Source organism: Choloepus didactylus, chromosome 1 (assembly GCF_015220235.1).
Source record: "Choloepus didactylus isolate mChoDid1 chromosome 1, mChoDid1.pri, whole genome shotgun sequence".
In the NCBI taxonomy this organism is placed as follows: Eukaryota; Metazoa; Chordata; class Mammalia; order Pilosa; family Megalonychidae; genus Choloepus; species Choloepus didactylus.
In genome coordinates this window covers 71,701,833-71,717,226 of record NC_051307.1, presented here as the reverse complement: position 1 = coordinate 71,717,226, position 15,394 = coordinate 71,701,833, and the positions used below count along the sequence as shown (strand labels likewise).

At 37.3% G+C, this 15,394-nt stretch overlaps 1 pseudogene; it reads right to left on the bottom strand.

Annotated features, from left to right (window-relative positions):
- Nucleotides 1-15,394, bottom strand: part of LOC119515496 — a 132,191-nt pseudogene that overhangs the window by 1,709 nt on the left and 115,088 nt on the right.

Here is a 15,394-nt window from a genome sequence, read left to right as displayed (position 1 = left end):
CTCAGTGTCAAAACAAAATGATCATCTAAGCACATAGTGAAATTGGAGAATGCTTATATTTTGTAAATATTTCCATAGTAGGCACAGAGACAGGCATAGGAGAAAACTGCATAAGATGCAGTTTAACCAAAGCCACTTTTGAGGATATCTTGGAGATGTTTAAGAGTCTGTTTGCTGGCATTAGAGTCGTATGAGTCTTCCAAAGAAGTTACTAGCTTTGTTTCTGAAGTTTGTAGTTCTTTTGAGTGTCTGGAGTAGAGGTTGGTTTATCGATCAACAATTCTATGGTCTTTTTTTTTGACAGCTTCTGATTGTTCATGGAGTTCTCCATTTTCCTTTTCTTACTAGGTGGATCCCTGTGTTCAGCATAAGTTCTGCTGGCATAAGGACAGCCACATGTGCATTGGAAGGTCTTGCCACAATCCTCTGCATGTCTTTTCAAGTCCCATTCAGTACCATTAGAATTGCCACACTCACTACATTTATGCATCTTTTCAGCATGCATTTTCATAAAGTGCTGTTTTACAAGACGGAATTGAGAAAATGGTCTGTCAGGACCTCTAGGGAATCCTTCAATTGGGCAACAGTAGAATTTCAGTACAGTTTTCAAATTTTTCCTTATTACTGGATTTACTATACCATCCTGCAGGCGGTAGCTCTGTGCATGTTGAGCACGGGGCTGTTGGGCAGGATCTTGCCACAACCATGCACAGTGCACAGGATGTTGTTGCACACGGCTCGGGACAGCTGGATCAGCTTCCAGGTAGGTGGCACTGAAGCTCCGGGGTGCTGCCTTGCTGCCATGGGCCCCAGCTGGCTGTTCCTCAGCCTCTCTGGGGGGACCCCCATGGGCCAGAGTTGGTGGCACCTCCCCTCGCGGCTCCCAGGAGGGCCAGGGCCCCGAAGCAGAGAGCCATGGGCCCTGCCGCCATCACCTCAGAGGCTGCCGTAGCTCCTCATTGTGAGTGATTTTTATACATTGTTTTGTGCATGTTTTTCTTTATGACCATTATTGAATGACATTTTGAATGATGCAAAAATATTTTCTCGAAATAACTATCAATTAAGGGTAAGTTAAAGTTAATTCCTAAGGAGACTTTACTCCACACATATTATCACATGGAGACTGGTGTATTTTTCTAACTAAAAGAGGGTGCAGAGTAAATCTGTTAATAATTATGATATGCCAGCAGAAACTCTTGACTAATGTGAAGTCTTATATCTTGCTATTGTTTGGGGCAGGAGGGAAGGTAGGCATGAAATTAAGTTTAACATCTATGGCTATCTTGGAGTTGTTAATTTACAAGATCTCCCACTTCCTAGTTATTCAGCCTCTAATCAATGACTTTTTTTCTGGTGAGAAAGTCTAAGAAAATGACCTACATAAATGCAAAGAACCACAGAATTGAACATGTCCTATAACAAGGTAGAGAAAACTCAGTGTTAAAATGATCATCTAAGCACATAGTGAAATTGGAGAATGCTTATATTTTGTAAATATTTTCCCTTAAAAGCCTTTGCAACTAGTTCTGTTCTGTTTTTTAAAAATTTTATTACTGATAATATTAAGGGGTTGCAAGCAATTTATGAAGTACAGGCTATAGACTATCTTATCAATAACCCCTACATTAGTGTTCTATGATAATATGCATTAACTTGATAGATGAGGGGCCATTACAGTCTATCACTGCAGTGATCCATACATTGAAGACTCCCTAAGTACATGTTGACACAATATTGCAGCAGTGATCTGTGAATTAAATGTGCCTTGGATTCAAGTCATTACAAGTTTAATGGGAGAAATGCACCAATTTCATTGAAAAATGCCAGTTTTGACTCTGTAATCAATTTTTCCATAAACACATTTCCAATGTCTTCTGGTAATGAATATCCTTGCTGAATCATCCCTGCTTATTGTCATGTGACTTCATCAACATTCAAAGTCTCATTTTATGTTGACTCTATTAGAAACTCCTTGAGTGTCAGAGAAAAGATCTATGGAATAATTGCACAATAGTATCCACACAAATGTAATTCTTTTGTGAATAATGGAAACCACTATTTTATCCTTTTAAAGAGCTAGGCATAATAACTATTCAATATATTTAAAATGAAAGAAAATTAAATTTTTATTTGGGTCATTATTCAGTCCACCCTTAATTATAAAATGTTCATGAAGTTATTGTCATGGCAGAGTGAGCATGAGAAATGTGACAATGTTCCCTGGCACTTAGCATTTACTCCTTTTATTCTATCATTTTTCTTTTACATATATTAATTTTTCCTAGTACATATCATTCAGAAAAATAGTAATAGTTGCTCAAATATTTATAATAGAGTTGCTCTATATATATTATACTTAGAAACATTCTTTACTATGTTGACCACATACCGGATATGGCTTCTGAAGAGAAAGGATGCTAATTATGGGGCACAAAATTGAAGAAAGAGGAAAGGAATAAAGAACAAAGAAGCTGAAGGTTAGAAGAAATAGTCCCCAAAATAATGGGTTATATATTCCTTTGAGATGGGAGGTGAGTTGAAGAGAATAGGTGAAACAACAGGAGACAGTGAGAAAGAATTTAGACAAAATTAAAATGTTCTCATGGCCTCACTTCTATAAGTAAGCCAAAGATTGAGTCATCTTGCCATTTGGGTATATATAGATGTGGGGGCCAGAAGAAAATGAAAAACAACTTGGACTTTCCATTGTGAGGAGCCTTACAGTCTTTTCCCACCATACTGTCCATTCTCTCATGCTTCTTTAAGGCAATTTTCACCCAGCACCATCTTCCCTGCTTTTCTTTCATGCTGCAACTTTCCAATCCTTGAATAAATGAAACAGAAACAAAAACAAAAAATAAATTTTAAAAATTCTCCTTTTACTTTTTAAAAGTAATTCTCATTCTTTTTCCTCATTTTTCTTTATACCTTTTCTGACGTAGTTTTTTTCCATCTTTTTCTGCTCTTCCTGTGTCTTTTATTCTCTTCATTTTGTCAGAATCAAAATACTCAGAATTTCTATGAGTATTTGTTCATTGATAGAATTTACAAGGTCTCCAACTGCATCTCTCTCATGCTGTGGATGCCAGAGGTAAATTCTGCTATTGTAGCTGACCAATCTAATTTGCTCTGTGCCTCTTAATACTAACTAGTGCAGAGAGTTTGTAGGAGAAACCCCAAATGGGATGTGCATGTATGTACAGGCAGAAAGTAATACCAAGAGAAATGAGAAGCCACTGATACCACTGGGGCTGTGGATCCAGAGACAGGTACAGTGTTGTCAGCAGGAGAGTTACACTACCACAAGTAAGGGCAAGAGACAAAGGGTAAAATGCCTGGAAAAAAAAGAAGAGAAAGTAGAGTGGCAGGGCTAGTAAGAGGAGGTAAAATAAATCATGAAAGATCAAATCACTGGAAAATATTTCTTAACTGCTAACTGTTTCCCAGAGACAGTGCAGATGCATTCACATTCATTATCTCATTTATTTGTCAGAACAATCCTGTGAGGTATATGCTGAGTCTGAGTAGGAGATAATCACTAGGGAGTTGAACAAGACAGATATAGGGAAAGGTGGTTGTGGTGATTTGAAGTTATATGTACCCCCAGAAAACCATGTTCTTTAACATAATCCATTCCTGTGGGTGTGAGCCCATTGCAAGTAGGATTTTTTTGATGAGGTTACTTCAGTTAGGGTGGGTCCAACCTCAATCAGGATGGGTCTTAATACTATTTCTGGAGTCCTTTATAAGTGGAGTGAAATTTAGACAGATGGAGAGAAAGCCACAGATGAAGCAGCCAGAAACTGAACATCAACAGAACCCAGAAGAGAAGAGAGAGACCAAGAGACATCACCATGTGCGTTGCCATGTGACAAGCTAAAGACCACGGATTTATAGCAGCTAGCCCCAGAGTGCTAGACTTCAGGAAGAAAGTATTACCTGGATGACTCCTTGATTTGGATTTCTTTTAGCCTTAAAACCATGAGCAAATAAATTCCCATTGTTTAACCTGACCCATTTCATTGTATTCACTTGAGCAACCCAGGAAACAAAAACAGATTTTGGTACCAGAATAGTGGAATGCTGCTATTGCAAATACCAAAGAATATGGAAACAACTTTGGATTGGGTAATGGGGAGAGGCTGGAAGAATTGTGAGGTGCTAGATAGAAAAAGCCTAGATTGCTTTGAAGAGACAGTTGGTAGAAATATGGATGGTAAGGGTACTTCTGATGAGGTCTTAAAAGGAAGTGATGAATGCGTTATTGGAGGGAAAATGATTCTTGTTTTAAAGTGGCAGAGAACCTGGTGAAATTGAGTTCTGATGTTGGATGGCAGGTAGAGCTTGAAAGTGAAGAACTTGAATATTTAGTTGGGGAGATTCACAAGCTAAATGTGGAAGGTACAGCCTGGTTTTTCCTTGCCCCTTATAGTGAAATTAGAAAGGAAAGTGATAAGCTGAGAAATGAACTCCTGGGCAGAAAGGAACTAGAAATTGATGTTTTGAACCCCTGTGAACTACCTGCAAAGCTGACAAGATTTTTGCTAGATTTGTATGAGTAGAACCACTGCCAGTCTGGACTGAAAGGGATAGAGAAGGGACAAATTAAAGGAAGAATGACTTCAAGGGCAGAACCATAGAAACCGACACATGAAAGTGTTCACGTCATTGCTCATCGTGCCAGTTATCAATTTATTGCCTGAGCTCCAGATTCACCTTCAATATATGCTCTGTGATAATAGACAAAGATTCCTTTAAGCATTTTTCTTTTAAAATGAGCATGATGCTAAACTTTCTCAGTAGAGGGCACTGGAGGAGCACTACAGGAGGAAGATTATCTCTCGCTGTTTCTGGCTACTGCAAAGTGGATCAACATTATGGGAGAAAGGCTCTCGATTGAGCTGTGCCACAGCCACCTACCTGGAGGTCACGGATCACTGGAGACCTTGTATCCCCAGCCTGGCCAAGTAATAACTTTCCCCCTGCCCTCTCGGAATGGAAGTCAGTGCCCCCAGAGGCCCCCACATGCACCAGTGCTCTGATTATTTCTGCAGGCTCTGGTGCAGCCTGCCTGAGATCTAAAGGCTCCCTCCCAGCCACTGCTTCCTCTGCAGGCCCTGCATGGCTTCCCACCCCCTCTGCACATCCACCCATCAGTTTCCTGATCACCTCAGGCTCCTCCTCACCTGGACGCTTTGAGGAGTGCTTCCTGCTGGCCCAGTTTTGCTGATCAACTTTGGCTGGGGTGACTCAACCAACTTCCTACTATCCAGAGGCTCAACTATACCGTCTTCAAAAGCATCTGTAGCCCAACCTTGGGGAGGAACTCCCTTCCCAGTTTGTCTTTCCTTGGATACTCTCTCTCAACTCTTTGGTACCATATACAGTTTTCTTATATCTTGTAGTTATTATTTTATCATGGTTTAATTTTTTATATTAAACTTTCCCTGTTTAATTCACTTTGTGGTTTCTATTTGATTAGACCTAGACTAATACAGTCATCTAAATAGCGCACATTAAAACTGCAAACAAATACTAACTAGATAAACATTTGAATGACAACAATTAAATATGGACAATATCAAATATTGGTGAGGATGTAGACCATGTGGAACACTCATTTATTGTTTGTGGGAATATAAAACATTATAGAGACTTTGGAAAAAAGTTCTGCAGTTTCTTGTAAAATTAAACATACACCTATTTGTCATTCATCAATTCCACTCCAAGATAAATCAAAATATGTTCACCAAAAGGCATGTATAGGAATGTTCTTAGCAACTGTTTTCAAACATTCCAAAGCTGGAAAACACCCAAATGTCCATCAACAGATATAGGGATAAATGGACTATGGTGTGTATTCACATGATAGAATACTACTCACAATAGAAAAAAGTATTATATATGTAACAGCATGGAAGAATAAAAAAAAAATACTAAGTGAAAAGGGTCTTAAACAAAATGCTTATAATGTATAATTCCAATTTTATGAAGATCTAAAACAGGCAGACTGATTTTCAGGGTAAAAATTCAAAACAGTGGTTGCTTCGAGAGAGAATAGAGGCAGGGATTGATTGGGAAGGGACATGAAGGAACTTTGTGGGGTAATGGTAATATTCTATATTTTGATATTCTACACCAAAGTACTGAAAGTGTGTTTCTTAAAAAATGGGGCTTTAGCTTATACAGATGTATGAATTTGTCAAAACTAATCAAATGGTACAGTTAAGATTTGTGCATTTCACAATATGCAAATTTTACTTAAATTTGAAAACAAAAAATGACATAAACACTGAAGTGTTCAGGTACAAAGTGAACTGATGTTTGCAACTTATTTTGAATTGCTTCTAAAATATAGATGGATTGATGGATGTGTGGAGGGATGGATAGATGAATAGATATATGATCATGTAGAAAAGTGTTAATTGTGGATTCTGATGGTCAGGATATAGATGTTTACTTTAAACTTTTCAATTGTACTGCATTTAAAAAATTTTATAAAAAGGAATTGGAAAAAAATTAGAGGTGATCAAAACCATCTTAGTTTTTTGACTCAGAAAATTGTTCCAACCATTCCCTGACTGGCTGTGTTAACAAAGCACCAGTTTTGTGCGAGTACTGAGAGCTGAAGGTCTATTTTCAGCCCATGCAGCCTCTCTTATAATACAGGTAATTTTCCAGTGCTAAAGACTGAGAAAAACTGACTGGCTTGATTTACTATTATAGCACCTCTCTTTTTTTTGCAATTTATCATGGTCTGTGTGATGGTTCAGAGTATCTTGTTTTATGTGATGAAGGCATCTGTGCTTGTTTTGAGGTTATGTATCTGTATTCTGTAACTCATCAGGACTTCACCTGACTTTAAACCATAGAATCTAGAAATTAATGTATAAATGGTTTTTATCTATTGACTTTTTGTTTCATACCTTTACATCTTGATTAGGCTGTAAACTCTTCAATGGAAGGGTCCATTTTCTATTTATTTTGTATTCTCTACCTACAGAATATTGTACAGTGTCAGAGACACAGGGGATAATTAACTGTTTATGGCATTAATTATTTAGATGCTTAAAATCTTTTTAAAAGACCCAGATAAGGCCAGGAAACTGACCAAATAATGCTTAATTCACTTGAAGTCAGTTTTAGAACTAAGATTATGTAGTTTTAATTAACTACACAATCTTTGATTTTTTTGAAAAAAAAAATTCTGTACTATACAAATTTCCAAATAGCTTTTATATTAGGCATTGGTTTAATTTTCATACAGGAGAAAAAGTGTGAGCAACTGTGGAGCCCACTTTGGATATAAACCCCACACTCACTCCCAACAGGACTATTATAAGGACGCCTTTGAAGGGTAACAACTCAGGTGGAAACAACCATTTAAATACCAGTAAGGCAAAGACAACTAGAGAGCAGATGAGATCTTAGCTCTTAAATGGTCACAGAAGAAATAAAAGGATATGCAGAGAGTAGGCCCTAGGTGATGGCATTCCCTTAAAAATATGTTTACTTTTTTTTTAATTAAATTCAGTTTTATTGAAATATTTTCACATACCATACAATCATCCACGGTGTACAATCAGCTGTTCACACTACCATCATATAGTCATGCATTCATCACTCCAACCTATTTTTGAACAAAAAATGTGTTTACTTTTAAAGCTGCCAGGGGAAATGCTAAAAAAATTTAAAAAAAGGAGACATTACTATATATAAGTAGGAGAGGTTCTTAATCAACCTCCCAAGTATCAGGAATATTTTCTACCTTCAATATAACTATTCAGATAAAAAGAGACTGCTTTACCAATATGTAAAAATGACAACTAAATATGTTATACATTTCTTCTAAGTCAATAGGCCATGAAGTTATCAACTCAATGCTAACTTAAAGACCCCAAAATATGCCTAAAGTACAAATATGAGAAATATCAGGGCATTTACCAAGAGTCACTATATTATTATTGCAAGCAACAAGAACCCATGAGGGTGAGGTTAGCTATCTTCAGGAATGTTTCCCAGAAGCAACTGGTTCTGTTTCTGCAATTTGTAGACATTACTGTTGAGATTAAGGGGACTGGCTTTAAGGCAGTAGAGAATGACCAAGGAGAAAGCAATCACTGATAATCCTGTAACACATGACATGTGATGGAAATATGCTGAGATGACAGAGAGACATGAAAGCTAGAAAATGGTAGTGGGGATGGCTGGTGGAAATAAAAACTGGTCAGTGTTTAATATTTTCCAAAACATATTACCTAAAAGATACAGACAGTCTTGCCTCTTAGAAGCACCAGGGAACCCATCCAATTCTAATTTTAGCCTGAATGAAAAAATATTCATTGAGACCATAAATATCTTTTGCTTCAATACCATATTAACCGGACAACACTATAATTACTAATTTGATTCCTCAGGTACCATGATACTGAGAAGGAAATAAACTTGGTAGGAAATATGAATATTCTATTCTGCTTACAAGGTTTACCTCTGGTTTCAAATTAATAAACCAAATTTCTAGCACAAAACAGTCTAAGTTTGTATATTCCATGTCTATATCCTGAATCCTGAATCAAAAGATAATAAATTTTCAGACTCATAGAGTGTGTTACTGAATTGTAGCTGCCATTAATTCAATAGTAGTTTTTTATTTCTGAGCTACTTAAACATATCACTAGCAGAAATACCTATTTATTAGGTTTCATTTAGTCATATTTATGGCAATTCCAAATCATTCCACAATATACATATCTTCATCTTGAACACATCAATATGGACCAGTATAAATTTAACCTTCTTGCCAAATAAATATACTTACCAATTATTTCAAATCATTTTTCGCCACTGCAGAATTCTATAGTAAAATGTTATGCATTTAAACATAATTTTTAATTTAAAAACTAATCAATTGAGAGGCGTGGTGATATGTTCTTTCTCCAAAGCCTTCTCCCATAAAATGTGAGCAAAAATGGCAATTGTATTCTTCTTTCCTGTAATTTTCAGTACTCTTCTATTTTTCTGTGACAATGGGAGGATAATTCTATTCTATTACCTGTTGCTGATTACACATCTGATTATTTATTTTTAAACAAGCTAGTGCTCTTCTAGTCAAATACCTTACAGTAATTCCACTAACAAAATCAAAAGGCATTCCTGCCCATAATAGAAAAATGCACAGCTAATTTGGAGAAGCTAGAGGTTGAGAACTTTAGAGAAGACTGTTTATCTTCCTGATTCTAGTGGTGGATTAGTGTGCAGGGAAATTTAAAATGCTGGACAGATGTTAGCATATCAGTCATAAACTGGGGGCCAAAGTTAAATGGATTTTTATTTTTAGGCTTTTGCCCACCCTGTGACATATCTGCTGGTTAAGAGGCAGTCATGAAGACTATTTAGGCTACATAGCTTCAGGAAATAGGTTTAGCACTCCATAAATCCTATGTTTTGCCTTATTTACACCCTTCACATGTGCAACCTTTATTCTGTTCATCTACTTGGCGTCTAATTTAATTTACTGAAGAGTGTGCATTACTCATCCAACCTTAACAGGGACTTGATTCAACTATAACTATTGTAAGCTAATTGTGTTGTGTTGGATTTGAAGCTGATAATGATGTGCAGTGACAGGTTTAACAAATTTTTGATTACCACATTCAATTACTTTAGGTGCATGCCACTTATCAGTGAGCCAAACAGTTAATTCATTTAAGGCTTTGACAAAGAATATGGGATTAGTTAATTCATTGGAGAGACTCCCAGTACAGGTCTGGCACTCTGGATGTTATGAAACAACTCCTATGTTGTTTTTACAGGCTGATTTTAGAATGTAGCACTGTTGTGGAAAATCTGTCACTTATTTGCCATGTTTCTATCTGTAAAAAGATTATCTAACATGCTGAGATTTTCATTAATGTATGTATCAGCAAATTAATATTTGTGGTTCACTAATTTAGAAATTTTAAAAATGTAGTTATTTTCAAAGATCAGTGATAATAAGATAATCAATTATTTATTTTATAATAGACTTATTTCTAAGTCTCCATTTATCAATGGTATCACATTAAAAAGAACAATGATTTTAAAAATTAAGTGAAGACCACCTTATTTCAATTATATTTCTGTAATTCTCCATAGATGAGCTTAACTAAACACCTAAGAAAACTGAGAAATTGTCACTGTTTGAGCTGATAAAAAACAAAAGAATATTTGGTAAAAGGTCATTTTAGGGTATGTCCACAGATAAAGACGACTTTGACTTGTTCTTATAAATATGAGGGTTGATGAGAATTGGGAAGAAGATTCTTAAGCTAGAAAAAGAACAGTAGATGGTGATAGTATCTTTTAGATGAGTTAACAGATACATCAAATAGAAACTAATTGCCCTTTACAAAATAAAATAAATATATATGTAGTGGTTAGCATCTCTTCTTCCTTTTAACCTTTTAATCAAGGAGGTATTTGAATAACACTGGCGTTCACCATTGTGGTTATTGTGGGGTTTTATAGTGCTGAGTCATCAGATTTGTTGTTGAAGGGGATTTACAGGTCATCTGGTGCTCTCTCAGGTTGGTGTGGGACACCTTGTTCATTATTGGACATCTGTACACAGCATGCCAGTGATAAAAGTGATCCATAATAGATCTAGAAGTCTCTTTGTGTACATACTTACTAAAATGCCATTTAAAAATCGATCTTACCCACATTGACCAAGATGTTATGATTTACAAGTTATTTGAAATATTGTGATAAACTGGAGAAATTTGCAACCAATATTGTCATTTCTATTGTAATTAGTGATGCATATTTTGTAAGGTTGCATTCCAGTTTGTTCTAAGTTTGTCTTCCTTCAGAGGTCAGCCTACAACACTGCTTCAGACCTTTGAAACTGCTCATTTGCAAAGACGGATGTAGTTGCATTCTTCCAGTAAAGGAATGACTTAAAACTAATGATCTGTTCTGGAGACTTGCAATTTAACTTTGTAATTTAAGATCTGGTTCTGATCGAGATTTTTGGGGTAACCCTCTTTTAGTGAATGCTGTTGATGACTGCCCCAAGCCCCTTCATCCCAGTGCATTTACCTCTCACTGCTGTACCTGTTGACTTTTTTGAGTGACTGACACAGGGGTAAAAAGTTGGCCCCCATTCTTTAATGTGGGTCTAACTCCGTGGTACAATTTATGCTTCAGGATTTCCTGTGGGACCAGGCTGAAGCTGGTCTCCAAGACGGACCACGTGCTTGCTTAGATTTCTTCTCCTGCCCTACCCTGCTTCTGTCACTCCCCTTCTCCTGAGAGCACTCCCCCCACCCAATACATCACTTTCGCAGGAATTACCATTTTAGGCTATGCTTCTAGAGAACTCAATCTAGGACACTCCAAATAAGTCATAGTGTTTGAGGAGTAGCCATTCAGATGGACTTCACCATGGTCTGTAAATATTGGTGATTTGTGTATTTGACTGTAGTAATAAACAGAATATAATTCAGAAAACATTTTCCATAGCTCTCTGGGAACCCACATTCTGTGAATGCTGTTAAAATATTTCCTTGATAAGAGCACAGAAATGTATCTAAAATGTTTTGTTAATTTTTACATTTTAAAAAATGGTGATTTAAGGAACTTTCTCATATAGTAACTCGATTTTTGACAATGAAGGGTACAGACAATAGTGAAAAAAATAGAGGCTTTGGGCCTTGTAATTCAGTCTTCATCCTGTCTTTTTGTTGTTGTGAACTTTGAACTAATCATATGATTTCTGTATGGCTTAGTTAACACTTTATAAAATGGCAATAATAATTAGCTAAATTTGATTCAGTTAGGATGTATTATTCATTGGCCATTGTTTAAATATTCATTCATTTGATTATTTCAGTAACCCTTATAGATATAATTACTTTCATCATAGAGATAAAGAGACTGAGTATCAGAGCTTTTTAAACACTTTTTTCAGTATCATACAACTACTACATGACAAAGTAGAAATTCAAACTCAGGTGTATTGCATGTCTTAGGCTAGGTTTTCTCCACTGCTACAACTCACTATACTTTGTAAATGTTCTGAGGGGACGATTCATCTAATGCAGGTGTTGTAGTAGGGATTAGTTGGGGCAGGAGGACAGATAAGAGAAATAATTGGCTTTCTTTCACTATTCCTTATTTTTCATACTATCTTTTTCTCCTCTGCTGAAAGAACAATTTTTCACTCTTGCTGAATAGCATTTTCAAAATTTCCACTATTAATGGTAGTAGTATTCCATTGCTTCTGGAACAAATTACCAGAAAGTTACCACCCTGAGTCAACACAAATTATTATCTTACAGTTCCGTAGGTCAGAAGTCTGGCACAGGTTTCACTGGGCTCAAGTCAAAATTTCCACTGGGCTGTGTTCTTTTTTGGGGGCTCTAGGAGAGAAACTGTTTCCTTGCCTTCTCCATCTTTTAAAAGTCACCCATATTTCTTGGCTCATGATCCCCTTGCTCCATATTCAAAGCCAGCAAAGTCACAGTTCTTAGAGTCTTCTTCCATCGCCATATCTTTCTCTGACAACAGCCAGGGAAATGTTTTCTGCTTTTAAGGATGCATGCGATTAGATTGGCCCATCCAGATAATTCAGAATAATCTCACCATTAGAAGATCATTAGCCTTAATCATATCTGCAAAGTCCAGTTTGTTATGTAGGGTAACATAGTCACAGCTTCCAGAGATTAGGACATCTTTGGGGGCTATTTTTTCTGCCACAGTAATAGAGATGCACTAAGGATTCTCATCAGTATATACACATTTTTAAAAATAACCTGGACACTTAATTTTTAGAACAACATTTTTTGTATTATTCTAATTCTTTCCTAGTGTTTCCTGTTCTAATTTCACTTTTCCTTTCTGGTAGATATTGGCAATGGTAATTACGACAATCCCAGCCTGTTTACAAGCCAACCAACAGAATGACAATGTTCCTTAAGGAAGCAAATCCTAAGGGAAGAACCAGCAAGACAATGTGTGATTAGACTATTTCATTCAATAAAACTGATCATGACAAAATCAGTGGTGGCAACTACGTATACTTAGCTTCTGGAAACTTACTGGTATACAGGCTTAATTTATCCCTTTTACATATAAATCATATTGATCCCTGATGATCTCATTCTTTATTTACTGCACAAAACCTCTCAGCTCTTAGTCTAAGTCTTTCCTCCAAGGTGAACTTTGTTTGAATACGTTGTATCACTAAGGTTTATTTCATTTGGATGAGATTTTCCCTCATTATAAATTGCTGTCGTGAGTTGAAGACCCTGCTACCAAGTTCACTGGGAAAGGCGAATGTGCAGTTCACACTTATTGAGTTCTACTTGATCAGACTCCCCTGCATTTTCAGAAGCAAAAATGCAAAACATTTTGCAGTTCTACTGTGTCCTTATTTGCTCTGTTTTCCTACAAGTTCTTTTTGACTTGAAATACTTCCCTAAATTTCTTACCTTAACTCATTTAACTCCTAAAACTTGACACCTTTTCCTCTTTCAGTTTAATAGACTCTCTTCCATTCAATCCTGCCATTTATCATCATCTGACAGAGTTTCTGAAAAACTGTTTTTAACTTGTTTTTCTTTTGTTGTGTTTTTTTTTTTTCATAAAAGACACTAGTTGCCATATATGCTGTGCACTTATCACAAAAATAAGGGCTCCATTATTGTGCCAGTTTGGATGTATTATGGCCCCCAAAACACCATTATCCTTGCTGCAACTTGTGGGGGCAGATTGGTTAATCTTTTTGATTAAGGTATGGCCTTTTGATTGGATGTTTCTATGGAGATATGACCCACCCAACTATGGGTGATGACTTTCATTGGATATTTTCCATGGAGGTGTGGCCCTGCCCATTCAGCGTGGGCATTGATTAGTTTACTAGAGCACTATATAAGCTCAGACAGAAGGGGGGAGCTTGCTACAGCCAAGAGGGACACTTCAAAGAATGCATGTAAGCTGAGAGAGGAGCTGAAGCTTACAGAGACATTTTGGAGATGGCCTTTGAAAGCAGACTTTTGCTCCAGAGAAGCTAAGAGAGGACAAACACCCAAAGAGCAACTGAAAGTGGCATTTTGGAGAGAAGCTGAAGCCTAGAGAGGAATGTCTCAGGAGAAAGCCATTTTGAAACCAGAACTCTGGAGCAGATGCTAGCCACATGCCTTCCCAACTAACAGAGGTTTTTCAGATGCCATTGGCCATTCTCCAGTGAAGGTACCCAACTGTTGATGCATTACCTTGGACACTTTATGGACCTAAGGCTGTAACTTTGTAACCAAATAAACACCCTTTATAAAAGCCGATACATTTCCGGTATTTTTCATAATGGGCAGCGTTAGCCAACTGGAACAGATTTTGGTACCAGGAGTGGGGTGCTGGTACTGCTGTGTTTGCAAAAACCAAATATGTTGGAATGGCTTTTTAAATGAATAAGGGGAAGATTCTGGAACAATTGTGAGGAGCTTGATAGAAAAGGCCTAAACTGCTTTGAAGAGACTGTTTGTGGTAATATGGACTCTAAAGATACTTCTGATGATGCCTTGAGCAGAAATGATGAATGTAATGTTGTAAACTGGAAGAAAGGTGATCGTTGTTTTAAAGTGGCAGAGAATTTGGCAAAATTTGAGTCCTGTTATCAGATGGAAGACAGAATTTGAAAGTGACAAGCTGCAATACTTGACTGATAAGATTTTGAAACTAGAAGTTGTAGATATGGCATGGCTTCTCCTTGCAGCTTACAGTAAAATGCGAGTGGAGAGAGATGAACTTAGAACTCAACTCTTGGGTTCAAAGAAACCAGAAACTGATGGTTCATAAAATTCTGGGCTTCCAGGGGGTGGAACTGCAGAAGCTACAGCCCACCTTGAGGATTTAACCAAACATGGAACCCGACCACCATTCCAGTACAAGCCAAAATTGGAGCTGGAGTTATCCAGAAAGGATTAGTGGAAAGTCCTATTGTCTGATGGCTTTGACCCCTGTGTGCTTCATGCGAAGCCAACAGAACTTTTGTGAGATCTTTATAGACAGAGATGCTGCCAGTCTGGACTGGATGAGACAGACAAGGAACATATTGAAAGAAAAATTTCTTCAAAGGCAGAGCCATGGAGGTTGAGGTCTGGAGTCAAGAGTTTGTGGGCTGGGAGAGCGGAGTGGCCCACATGCATGGAAAGGGTAAGTTTGCCCCAGAGTTCGAGGGTGGGCCTTCCACCTAGATGTTCAGGAAAGGTGTTGCCACCTCAGGCATCAAAGAGGGTAGCGCACATTCCCAGGGGACTGGGGAGAACCTGGCTGCCACCCCACTGTTCTGAAGGGGTTGAGCATGTGCCAGGAGATGGAAGAGAATCCAGGTGCTGCCCCAATGTTTGAGGAG